This window comes from Trichechus manatus, unplaced genomic scaffold, assembly GCF_000243295.1.
Source record: "Trichechus manatus latirostris isolate Lorelei unplaced genomic scaffold, TriManLat1.0 scaffold00069, whole genome shotgun sequence".
In the NCBI taxonomy this organism is placed as follows: Eukaryota; Metazoa; Chordata; class Mammalia; order Sirenia; family Trichechidae; genus Trichechus; species Trichechus manatus.
The window spans coordinates 9,318,131-9,330,433 of record NW_004444005.1 but is presented as its reverse complement, the minus strand read 5'-3'; the positions used below and the strand labels follow the sequence as shown (position 1 = coordinate 9,330,433).

The window sequence follows — 12,303 nt, the reverse complement described above, 5'->3', positions numbered from 1 at the left end:
GGGACTCGGCGTGGTGGCCACAATGGGGAAACCCCGGTGCTCCTGGGACTCGGCGTGGTGGCCACAACGGCAGGACCCAGGGGGACCGCGGGGCTGCCCGAGCTGTGTCCACCGCTGGGCAGGGCAGGCCCAGTCTTAGTGGTTTATTGATGATGGTGCGTTCACATCAATGAGGAAAGGAAGGCTTTTTTTCTGAAAACGTACACCATCTCTTTACTTAAAATAAGATGCCATCAGGAGTGGATCAGTGCGAAGCATTTAATCCCTCCTGACATTAACCAGACTGAGCCCAAGAGCCGGTCTGCACAGACACTCGACGGGGTTTCAATGTTCCTAACCCCCCTTTCCAAAGCAGAGTGGCTTCCCGTGGACAGCCCTGCCCAGGAGCGGCCAGCTGGCTCTGCGTGACAACAGGGAGGGCCCGGCCCCCAGGGGACAGCAGCTGCTCAGCCAGGAGCACGTGTTGGGGGGGACACCAGGCCTGTCTGGAGGGGCCCCAACTTTCCCCAAATACATCCAGGCACCCCAAGGGGCTGTCGTGAAGGCTGAGCAGAGGGGTAAGGCCATTCTTCCTGGAGGAGGGGGCCACCCCTGGGTGAGCACCCCAGATACCTGCAGGCTGGTCTTCCAGGGTTGTTAGGCCAGGTGTCACCTTCATTCCCAAGGGCTGCCTCCCAGTCTGGAGCTCAGAGGCAGGAGGGTGGGTGTGATGACTCCATGTGTGAGAGGTTCTCACACCTGAGCGGTAGGATTCCAGAGGGTTCCAGAGGGCAGAGTTGCTGCCCAGCGTGAGAAGCCCTGGTGGACACTCAGCCCAGCCCTGCAATGCGGTCTCAGCAATGACCGCTATCCCAGAGCTGGGGGAAGAGGGGGCCGGGAGCCTCACTATCAACCACAGCCGCAAACCCAGCACAGGGCGGAGCCAACATGGAGGGCATAAGCCTGCCCCTCGCATCGCTTCACTGCTGTCATGGACTGGATTATGTTCCCCCAAAAATGTGTGTATCAATTTGGCTGGGCCATGATTCCCAGTATTGTGTGGTTGTCCCCCATTTTGTGGTTGTAGTTTTATGTTAAACAGAATTAGGGTGGGATTGTGACACCCTTACCCAGATCACATCCCTGATCCAACGTAAAGGGAGTTTCCCTGGGGTGTGGCCTGTACCACCTTTTATCTTACAAGAGATCAAAGGAAAGGGAAGCAAGCAGAGAGTTGGAGACCTCATACCACCAAGAAAGCAGTGCTGGGAGCAGAGCACATCCTTTGGACCTGGGGTTCCTGTGTGAAGAAGCTCCTAGACCAAGGGAAGATTGATGAGAAGGACCTTCCTCCAGAGCCAACAGACAGAGAAAGTCTTCCCCTGGAGCTGACACCCTGAATTTGGACTTGCAGCCTACTAGACTGTAGGAGAATAAACTTCTCTTTGTCAAAGCCATCCACCTGTGGTACTTCTGTTATAGCAGCACTAGATGACTAAGACAACTGTCTTCCACAGAATACACGGGGCGCTTGTGTGCCAGGCGCTGTGCTCTGAGCACCCCACAGCCCAGCGGCGGGTACCCATCCCATTACACTGAGGACCACGAGGCTCAGGCTGGGCTGAGGACCCTCAAGGCCATTCTACCACAGCTGGGAAGTACAGATGTGAACGCAGGCCCCGTGGACACACCTGCTACCATTTCTGCTATCGCGCTGCCTCCAACGAAGCAGGAACATAATGTAAAGATCTGTAAAACAGCCTGACAGTCAGCAAAGTGGAACAATTAGGAACTTACAGCTTGGAGTCATTCTCTGCAAAGTGACAAAGCCTGGCCAGGTTGGGTGGGAGGACAGAGATGCTCCCCTTGGTGCCCCCTCTGCCCCCCAGGAAGCAGCCTCACAAAGCACTAATCAGCTGAATGCTGAAAGGTGAGAATGGAGCTGATTAAACTGCATTTGCATATGTATTCGCATTTTTTAATATTCAAGCAATGAAGACTTGCAATACTTTCTTACTAATTTAGCCTTAATTCATATTTAGATATTTCTGTGTGTGTGGCCCACTTGCTTTGCTGGGTGAGAGGGAGCAGAAAGGCCCCAGGAAAGGGCTTGCCCACTGGGAAGGAAGACCCCTGGAGGAGGCGGGTGGCCAAGGCCTCCCCAGTGGAGAGGAGCTGGGCCACGGCCCAAAGTGCCTGTGGAGAGGGCAGGACAGAGCCCTGCTCCCGTGGGAGTCCCAGGGGCTGCTATGCCTGGCAATGGAGGACTAAGCAAAGGTCCAGGGCTGGGACCACATCAGGCATGGGTGCGGGCAAGTTTATCAGTGGAAATGAAGAAAATCATCTCTGTTTTATCTTCAGCTGGTGCTTCAACCAAACATTCACTCTGAGAAAAACTCTCATCCTTATTATCTCGAACTTCAATACTGTCAGTACCCCCACCCCCCCCACAACAGGTGAGTGGACACAAGGCCCAGGGGACACCAGCTCAGTAGAGAGTGCGGGGCTCCTGGAGACAGGCCAGCCCTGCCCGGCACAGTGACAGCAACAGAGACAGGAAGGAAGCCTCCCGGGGTCAGGGACGGAGGAGCATCGGAGCATCCACTTAGCGAGTCTGCGGCCCAGCTATCTCAGAGCGCAGCGCCTCACGGTGGGCTGCACTGACCACTGGCCTAAGCACCACAGTCACTAAGTGTGAGGGGCCACCTGCCCCTCCCCTCCCGCCCTTGGGAAGTCCGATGAGTCTGAGCACATTTAAGGCCTGGGAAACCCTGCAGGAGGTGCTTGGCTTGACCCTGCATTGGCCAACCACACCTGACCAGGGGCCGTTTCTGTGGCTGCCAGAAAGGGGTACGCTGGTGTGCAGAAACCCCTCTTGTCCTCTCTGCCATCCCATAGAGTGGCGGCCTCCAACGCAGCTGCATCAGAATCACCTGGAACCGGGAGGTCTGTTAAAATACAGACAACTGGGCCCGAGCCCAGAGGCTCTGACTCAGTGGGCCCGTGGGGGCTGGGGGCCCATCTGAGAGTCACAGCCATAGGATTACCACGGGTTCTGCTTGATGGCAAAAAGGGGAGGGGGGCCTCCCTTGTCATCCTTTCTAACTTCGAGACAGGGAGGAAAGCAGCCTGATGACTGGGAGGGAAGGACCCCTTAGAAAGTGTTCTCTTCCTTACCAAGTGGCTGTGGCCTGGGTTCAGGATTCCATGATGCAAAGCCACAGAATGCTAAAGGTTTAGCCAGACGCAGGACCACAGAGCACTCCTGTCCTAAGCGCTGAAGAAGCTTGACAGCTCCGAGTGTTTGGGTCACCACCAGAGTCACGTCCACGTTCCACGCGCCATCTTGGTGTGACTGTTAGAGTCCAGGGCCGGACGTGGAGGACGCTCACTGGACATTCAGGGCCAGCGCGAGTGTAAGACGGCCCAGCCGCTTCGGACAATGTTGGCAGCATCTCAGAAAGTTAACCCTACACGCGCCAACCTCACATTGCAGCCATTCCACTCCCAGGTATTCATCCAAGAGGGACGAAAGCCTGTGTCTATACAGAGACTGGACAGGAGTGCTCACGGCAGCCTGTGGGTCAACAAAGCCCAAACTGGACACAGTGCAGTGTCCGTCAACAGCTATGCTGTGGTACTGCCATTGACGAAGTGTTGCTGTTGTCAGATGCTGTTGAGTCAGCTCCAACTCACAGCGCCCCTGTGCACCACGGAACCTAACACTGCCCGGTCCTGTGCCAGCCTCACAATCATCATTACACTTGAGCCCACTGCCGCAGCCACTGTGTTAATCCATGTCGTCGAGGGTCTTCCTCTTTTTCGCGGACCCTCCGCTTTACCAAGTGGGGTGAAATATTACTCAGCCATGGAAGGGTACAAACTATTGATAACACAAAAACGTGGATGTATCCCAAATGACAAAGAGCAAACGCAGCCAGACCGGAAAGAGCACATACTGTGCGATTCCACTTAGGTAAAATTCTAGAACAGACGAAACTAAATGCTTGTGGACGGATCTCAGTCTGTCTGAAGCCTGTCGTGAAGGGCTGTCGCCATCCATGTAATGCTTAACTTCCGGGCGGGAACCTGCAAGCAGAAGGCGCTCGGTCGAGGGCTGTGGTAGCGAGGATGGCAGGGCAGGACGTTGTCCTGAGGGAGCCCAGGAGCACAGCAACATGCGGGAGCACGTCGGGGCAAGGACAGAGCTGAGGGGAGGAGGAAGAGGGCCCTGCCACTGGAGCGTCTCAGAGAGCAGAGGCAGGCCTTTCTCCGTCTGTTCCAAAGGGGATGACAGCGTCTGAGGTTCTCCAGAGGACCATGTTTCCAGAAAGTTGCCATGACGGGGAACGTGGCTTCACACCCTTGAGTTCAGTTGAGAGATTCCAAAGATGCTCTCCAACAACCGTGAATGTCATTTCGAGGGTGATGGGAGAAAGATGTGGCAGTCTGCTCCCATAAAGAGTACAGCCTTGGGAACCCTACCAGGCAGTTCTACTCTGTCCTGCAGGGTCGCTGGGAGTCAGAATCACCTCGACGAGAATGGGTTTCAGGAAGCACATCCTCAGTGGGCAGAGATAGGCCTCTAACAGTGCAACGTGAATGATGACCTCCTTCTGCCTCTGTCCCAACAAGGGGCCTGGAGACGCCCTGTGCTGGTGAGGGGCCAGAGCCAGCTGCACGCTTAACGGCGGGGGCTTCCAGGGAGGCCCCCTTTGAGCTGGGTTATCACCACACCACCCGCCCTTCCCCACGGCACCTCCCTGCTCTGTAACATGGTAATTACTGGCCTGCCCAACCATCAGCTAACCATACCAGCAAAGGCTTAAAGGAGCCCGATTCCACTTGCTAGGAATGCTTGGGAAACTGGCTGCTGTGACTGGGTTTTTATGATAAGCTGAGCCAAGAGATGCAAAAAGCACGCAAACAGCTACAGTCCTGTCCAAATGAGTCTCCTTTCCAGAGCCCCCGATCCCCCAGGGTCCCACATAGAGACCAGACACCCATCGCACGTGCGGTTCCCTGGAGGTCAGCAGACCCTCAGTGCTTCCAGAAGCTCACGCCCAGGAGCACACAGCATCCCCTGCAGCTGGACAGGAAAGAGACGCACGAGGCGTCAGCAGCATCGTGAGTCACAGGTGTGGCTCCTATTCCTGTGACTTACGAATGTCAGAAAAACCTGCCGCGCTGCAGCCAAGGTGCCAATGGGCCTGGACACATGCCGGGGGTGGGGGGCTGCCAGGGCTTAGGCAGGAACGACACAGGCCTTTCGGTCAAATTAGTTCACGATGGAAAAAGAGGTCTTCAGTTCCCACACGCTGGGTGTCCAGAGTTAAAAAACACATTTACATATTCTTTAAAAGACTACATTATTAGCTGCCTTCAAGTCGGCCTCGGACTCATAGTGACCCCATGCAAATGGGGTCAGACTACTGTGCTCCATAGGGTTTTCGCTGGCTGATTTTAGGAAGCTGATCTCCAGGCCTTTCTTCCGACTCCGTTTCAGTCTGGAAGCTCCACTGAAACCTGTTCCGCATCACAGCACTTACTAACGAAGATCAAAGACCACAACCTTCAGTATGGATTACACTTCAACATAAAACAAAAACCCTCACAAATGGACCAATAAGCAACATCACAATAAATGGAGAAAACACTGAAGTTGTCAAGGATTTCATTTTACTTGGATCCACAATCAATGCCCATGGAAGGAGCAGTCAAGACATTAAAAGACACATTGCACTGGGCAAATCTGCTGCAAAAGACCTCTTTAAAGCATTAAAAAGCAAAGATGTCATTTTGAGCACTAAGGTGCGCCTGACCCAAGCCATGGTATTTTCAATTGCTTCAGATATATGAGAAAGCTGGATAATTAATAAGGAAGACTAAAGAAGAATTGATGCCTTTGAATTATGGTGTTGGTGAAGAATACTGAATATCCCATGGACTGCCAGAAGAAGGAACAAATCTGTCTTGGAAGAAGTACAACCAGAAAGCTCCTTAGAAGAAAGGATGACGAGACTACATCTCACATACTTTGGACGTGTTATCAGGAGGGATCAGTCCCTGGAGAAGGACATCATGCTTGGTAAAGTACAGGGTCAGCGAAAAAGAGGAAGACCCTCAACAAGATGGACTGACACAGTGGCTGCAGCAACAGCTCAAGCATAGCAAGGACTGTGAGGATGGCGCAGGACAGGGCAGTGTTTCGTTCCGTTGTACACGGGGTTGCTATGAGCCGGAACCAACTCAACGGCACCTAACAACAACAATAAAGAAATAAAAATAGACGTGTTACCAACTACTGCTAAATCAATTAGGGAAAATGATCGTAGGCCAAATGCTGGATGGGGTGAAGGTGAAGAAACGATCCCTCTCACGTCACTGGTGGCCGAATAAACCAGCACAGTGACCCTGCAGAGCGATCTGGCAATCCGCGCCAGGCACTTCAAAGACGGTCACACCCACTCACCTCGCAGCTCCGCTCCTGAGACTCTGTCTGGAGGGACTATTTCTAAATATGAAAGACGCTGTCAGCGTAAAGAAGCCACATCACAGACATAATTACACTAAAAAATCGCCCCACTACACTTAAGTATGACGATAACATAGCCACAGGGCAGAACATTATACCAACACTTAAAACAACGGTTATAAAGACTGTGAACTCATGTAGAAAAAACGCTATGATAAAACAACGTGGCAAAAGCAGAGAATAAAATTTTATATAATGTTTGATCACAATGATGTTTTTAAAAACAGAAACATGTGGCAGTCGGCTTCCATAAAGATCACAGCCTTGGAAACCCTATAAGGCAGTTCTACTCTGTCCTGTAGGGTCGCTATGAGTCGGAATCGACCTGACAACACTGGGTAAATCAGGGCCGTTAGCACTTGTGATGGTCCCTCTGTCCAGGACATGCAGATATTCAAACAAGCTTCTCTTTGGCAGCTTCTGTGTATCCAACAGTTAAGTACAGAGAGGTCTGCCAAGAAGGTAGACGGTTACTATCTGAAAGTTTTAATACGCAAATAGAAAAGGAAGCCAACAGCGATCCTGGTATCCCTAAGCCTGGTCACCAAGGGTCCAGGGAGGAGAAGCCCAACATCCGTCGTTGATCCCTGCACGGCCACACCAGGGGTCCGGGGATCATCTGCCTCGTCCTCATGGCCATTAACTAAAGGTCACAGAGAAGTGGCCTGGAATCCTGGGGACTATTCCTCGTGCTGAGACATACAGGCTGAGCTCCTGGAAGCAATCCACAGGTTACCTTTTACTCTTTCAATTTCCCCCAGAGCACATCAAGATGAAGATGGTAATTACTGTGCTCGCCAGACCTGAGAGCAGAGTCCATAAATCAAGGGCCAGAACAGGCAGTGCAGAGGCCCATTGGAGTGGAGCGATGCCCACCCTATCCTGGCTAGGGCTTCTGCACCTGTCCCCCGGCCCGCTGACACCACTCTGTGTCCATCCTGCGCTGGGTGAGCAGAGTATCAGATGTACTCACTGTGGAGGGGACAGGTGGGGACACCAGCGACATTAATCACCATGAGAACAAATGCAGATATGCCCTGGGGGTGTGGGGTGCCACTGGAGCACAGGGGAGTGGTCTGCAGCGGGCGCAGTAAGTGCTAACAATTTGTCGCCCACCCCTCATCCAGCCTCCCTGGTCCGAACAATGAGTCCCCTGCAACACACCCACCGGGGGGCCCAGAGGAGGCTGCTCCCACACTGTGCTGTAACCAAGGCCAGCAAAGAGCCAACATCCTGGCCAAAGGGCCGGGGGCTCCGTGAAGGCTGTGCTTCTTATCCAAGTTCTCAACACACCGCTGTGTCCCACTTTTTAGGACCACGGCCGTGAAGACATGATTTAGTAACTCCCCTGGAAGTGCACTTTCTTACTAACATGCAGGCTTCGTGAACATTCTCTGCATGTCCCCTTCCCTCCCTCACCCTGTCTGTGACCCACCAGGTGACGCGTGTTTCCCAGGGGCAGGGCTGCCTCGGAGCGCAGAGACCTCTGCTGCGGGGCGAGGGGCTCGCATGGCCTGCTACCCCATCCTCCCCTCTGCCCTCAGGGGATCCCTGTCCTCAGGGAAGGAGGCCAAGCCCCCTGGTGTCTCAGGAGGAGTCCGGATTCCCTCGGGAAAGGTCTTGACCTCTGTCCAGAGGCCTAAGGAAGTCAGAGGAGGGGCTCAAGGTCAGATCACAGATAAAATGTCCGTGAATACACTGTTTCAGAGCTTAGTAAAAACGTGACACAGCGCTACCCTCAGCGTGACCTCCAGCGTTACCCCAGCGTGACCTCCAGCGCTACCCTCAGCATGACCTCCAGCGCTACCCTCAGCGTGACCTCCCGTGTTACCCCAGTGTGACCTCCCGCGTTACCCCAGTGTGACCTCCCGCGTTACCCCAGTGTGACCTCCAGCTCCCACAGAACAAGCCCCAGGGCAGCCTGTATGCCCAGTGGCCCAACCGGCTGCCCACACTGCCCGTGGTCAGGAATCTTGATCCAGGTTCAGGCTGACAGGGTCCTTGGAGACCATCGACTCAGGCTGGACACTCTGACTCCTGTTCAACGGAGACTTGGCCAAGTGGGGGGACACCCCCTCAGGGAGAACCTCGCCCTGTCACAGCAATTACATTCTGACTGTCAAGCCCTGTGATTTCTGCCTGCAGACCCCAGTTCTGCATCTGGAGCCTCCAGTCCCAATCCAGAGCCTTCAGACGGAGGGGTGGGAAGGCACGTGCATCTCCGGCTGCTCTCCCCCCGGCCAAACCTTCAGTCCTCTGCTCTCATGTGCAGGATGGGGGCCCCTGCCGTTCCCAGCTCTACATTTGCTCAGTGGGCTGCCCTGGGCACCTCCCGCGGCCAGTCACTGTGGGTGTGCCTGGGCCCACAGCGAGGGACACAGCAGGCCACGCAGGACCCCCTAAGAGGGTGGACAGCACAGCACTCAGTGCGGCTGCCGTCCGCTCACAGCACAAATGCAGCGCAGAACCCCTTCTACATGGCCAGAGAGCCTGGTGCTGCCGGTGGTGTATAGATGACAGTGAGGGGTTGGGGACCAGTCCACGGCAGAGCCCCAAGTTGTTCTCGGATGTGCCAGCTCAGGTGACCCACACCAAAGCTGCAGGGACCCAGCTCCACCTGAACCCCACTTGTTGGAACCAGTCTAGCGTCCAGCTCCTGAGTTCATTAGTGTGCTGAAAAGGGCCTTCTGTTTGGAAGCCTTCCTCTGAAGGAGAGGTCGTGGGCACACATACATACGTGTACACAGATGTACACCCATGTAACACGCACATACACCCACATACACCCATGTACACCCACACACATGCACGTACACCCACAAAAATGCATGTACACCCACATACACATATGTACACACATGTACACATGCATACACCCATGTACACACACGTACGTGCATGTACACCCACATGCACACACGTACACCCATGTAACACGCACATACACCCACATACATGCACATCCTGCTTGGTAAAGTAGAAGGTCAGCAGGAAAGAGGAAGACCCTCAACGAGACGGACTGACACAGTGGCTGCAACAATGGGCTCAAGCACAGCAACGATTGTGAGGATGGCGCAGGACCAGGCAGTGCTTCGTTCTGTGGTACATGGGGTCACTACGGGTCTGAACCGACTCAATGGCACCTAACAACAACAGACAAGCTGATTCCCAAATGTATCTGGATTCCCTGGGGACACTGAACGGAGGCAGTGGTCCACTCGACTCTCCGGTGCGGGCCAGTAACACACACAGCAGGCCTAGGGACTTCCGTCTCCTTCAAGGTAGCACAGTCAGCTCAGGGCGGGAAATGTGCCCTCCTACAGGCAGGGACGGGGCAAAGACAGGGCTGGCGTGGGCGTTTGAGGGACGGCTCTGCAGCTAGGTCTCACAGGCTGAGCGTTTCCTGGGAGGCAGAACCACCCGCCATGCCCTGCCCATGAGGTGCCCAACACCTAGTACGCGTCTCTACAAGGCCGCTCGAGAGCAGGGCCTGTCCCCCTCTCCTTTGGGGGTGCTTCTGGGATTTCATGCCGAGACAAAGCATCCCCTTTGTTTTGGTGCCCCGCCTCATTCTAGGCCTGGGGCAGGGCCATGCGGATTGTTGACACATGTCCCAAGAGGGTTTTAAGCTAACTTGCAAGGGGATAAGGAGTTACTGGAACAAGTAATGGCCCCGCTAATAAAGACTCTGGTTTAGGGAAGAGTAATCACCTATTGCCATCCTACGATTACTACGCATTTTCATTGCCAAAAGATGCAATACAATTTCATGGTTACTTGACTCTGTAAAATAGAAATACCCCCCATTTTTGAGATACGAAGAGGTTTATGGACAGGGTACTATCAGTTCAGGAATGAGTCCGAGGTGCAAATGAGTCAATTCATGACAAAATTTAATTTTGGGAAAATTAACTCAATAAAGATGCCGCAATTGTACTTAAAGTTTTAATACCTATTAGGAGTTTTAGCGAAGTGGTGCAGGCCAGCAACAAGCAGATCCATTTTCCGGCTCCTCAAAATGCACTCAACTCAACACCTAATTTATCCTTAATGGGGACAGTGTTACGGGGAGCTCTGTGTTTAATACGGGGCCTGGGTCTTGAGCAGTCTAACCAATCATGAGAAGGAGTGTTTGTAATTTACAGGATATTAAAATTTGCTTTCTGTAATGCAACATAAACCAGGCAATAGCATCAGACTGATGGCTGCTTGAACCAGTTCGTCCAGGGTTTTAAGGCTTTACATCCCAGCAAAGGCTACTGGCCAGAAATTCTACAGCTGCCATGTACATGGAAAAGCAAAAACAAAGAGGGGGCTCGGATGCTGCTCTAGAGGTGAGCGGTAATGTCTGCAGCGAGCACCACGGGATACGCAGGCTTTGGAACAGAAAGGCGAGGTCAACATGCAGGACGGCAGCGCCATGCACAGTCATGGCCCACAGGGCAGGATGGCAGAGCCACGCACAGCCACACCCTGAGGTGGGGCACAAGACCAAACATCAGGAACAGGGCTCTCGGTTGTGATTCCAGATGGTTCCTATAAACCATGCTCAGAAGAAGGGGCTGGGGGGCACAGCCAGCAGTCAGCACTCCCTGTCCTGTGGGAGAAAAGCATCACCCAGACCAACCATCCTTTTGTGGAAGGAGAGGGGAGGGAGTCCCAAGTGGTGCCGTGGTTGCAGAAAGACAACGGGCCCTCTCTGGCCCCTCCAAGGTCCCCAGTCTTCTGTCACTGTTTTCAGTGCCGTCCGAGCACAAGGCTCCGATGCTGGAGCCTAGCCCAGCATCAGGGACTTAGGCTGCGTTACAGAAAGCCCCCTGCCCTGGGGCTCCCTTGCCCAGCCCCTCCCCAAGCCCACCCCCAGCACCAGTCTGCAAAGGCAGCGCCATGTCTCCAAAGCCCCGGCGGGGAACACGAGCTCGCTGCAGTAGACTACCCTGAAGCACAGAAGGGAAGCCGCCAGCTGGTTCTTTAGGGCTCTGCAGAGATTTCTTTCCTAATCCCACGGAATGATGCCTGCTATTTGCAACTGATGATTAAGGGCTGGCGGACACACTCCCCCAGCATGGCAGCGGCTTCGACTAACATCTCCAACAAAATGAAAAGGCACTAGAATAAGTAACGGGACACTCTAGGGAACAAGGGTGGCTTGTTCCAGAAAATTCAATCTCCAGACAAAATTAATTTCATCAAAACTAGTGGAGGGAGTACCTTTCGTGTTGCACTGAGTCTGCCAGTGACGTTTTAAAGATCTTTATTACGACAAGTAACTCAGAACGCACACGAGGGGTGAGGCTGAGTGTGAGTTTTCTTGGCGGAAGCAGCTGGGACTCACGCTGGACTTATGGAGATCAGTGACCACACTCCTCAGACGCTGCCCAGGCAGACACTGCAAGCCAGCCCTGGGGACACGGCCACCCACCTCACAGCTGGAATCACATCCAGCCATAACTGGAAACAGTGCAAAGTCCCGTCTCCATTTTACAGCTATCAAGTGACAGGCGTGCCAGAGACAGAAAGTCCGTATTTCTACTGAGAGGACACTTTGAGGGCAAAACCAAGCACAGCACCCAGACTTTGGCAGGCAGGGCAGAGGGGGCCGGCGCCTTGGCAGGTGGGGGGCAGAGGGGGCTGGCGCCTCGGCAGGTGGGGGGCAGTGGAGCCCAGTACCTCGGCAGGCGAGGGGCAGTAGAGCCTGGAGCCTCAGTGGGCAGGGGGCAGTGGAGGGTGGCGCCTCGGCGGGCGTGGGCAGTGGAGGCCGGCGCCTCGGCGGGCGGGGGCAGTGGAGG

At 54.2% G+C, this 12,303-nt stretch overlaps 1 protein-coding gene across 2 annotated transcripts in view; it reads right to left on the bottom strand.

Moving 5' to 3' along the window:
* TBC1D22A (TBC1 domain family member 22A) overlaps positions 1-12,303 on the bottom strand; it is a 430,744-nt gene that overhangs the window by 95,447 nt on the left and 322,994 nt on the right. The window lies entirely within an intron of this gene.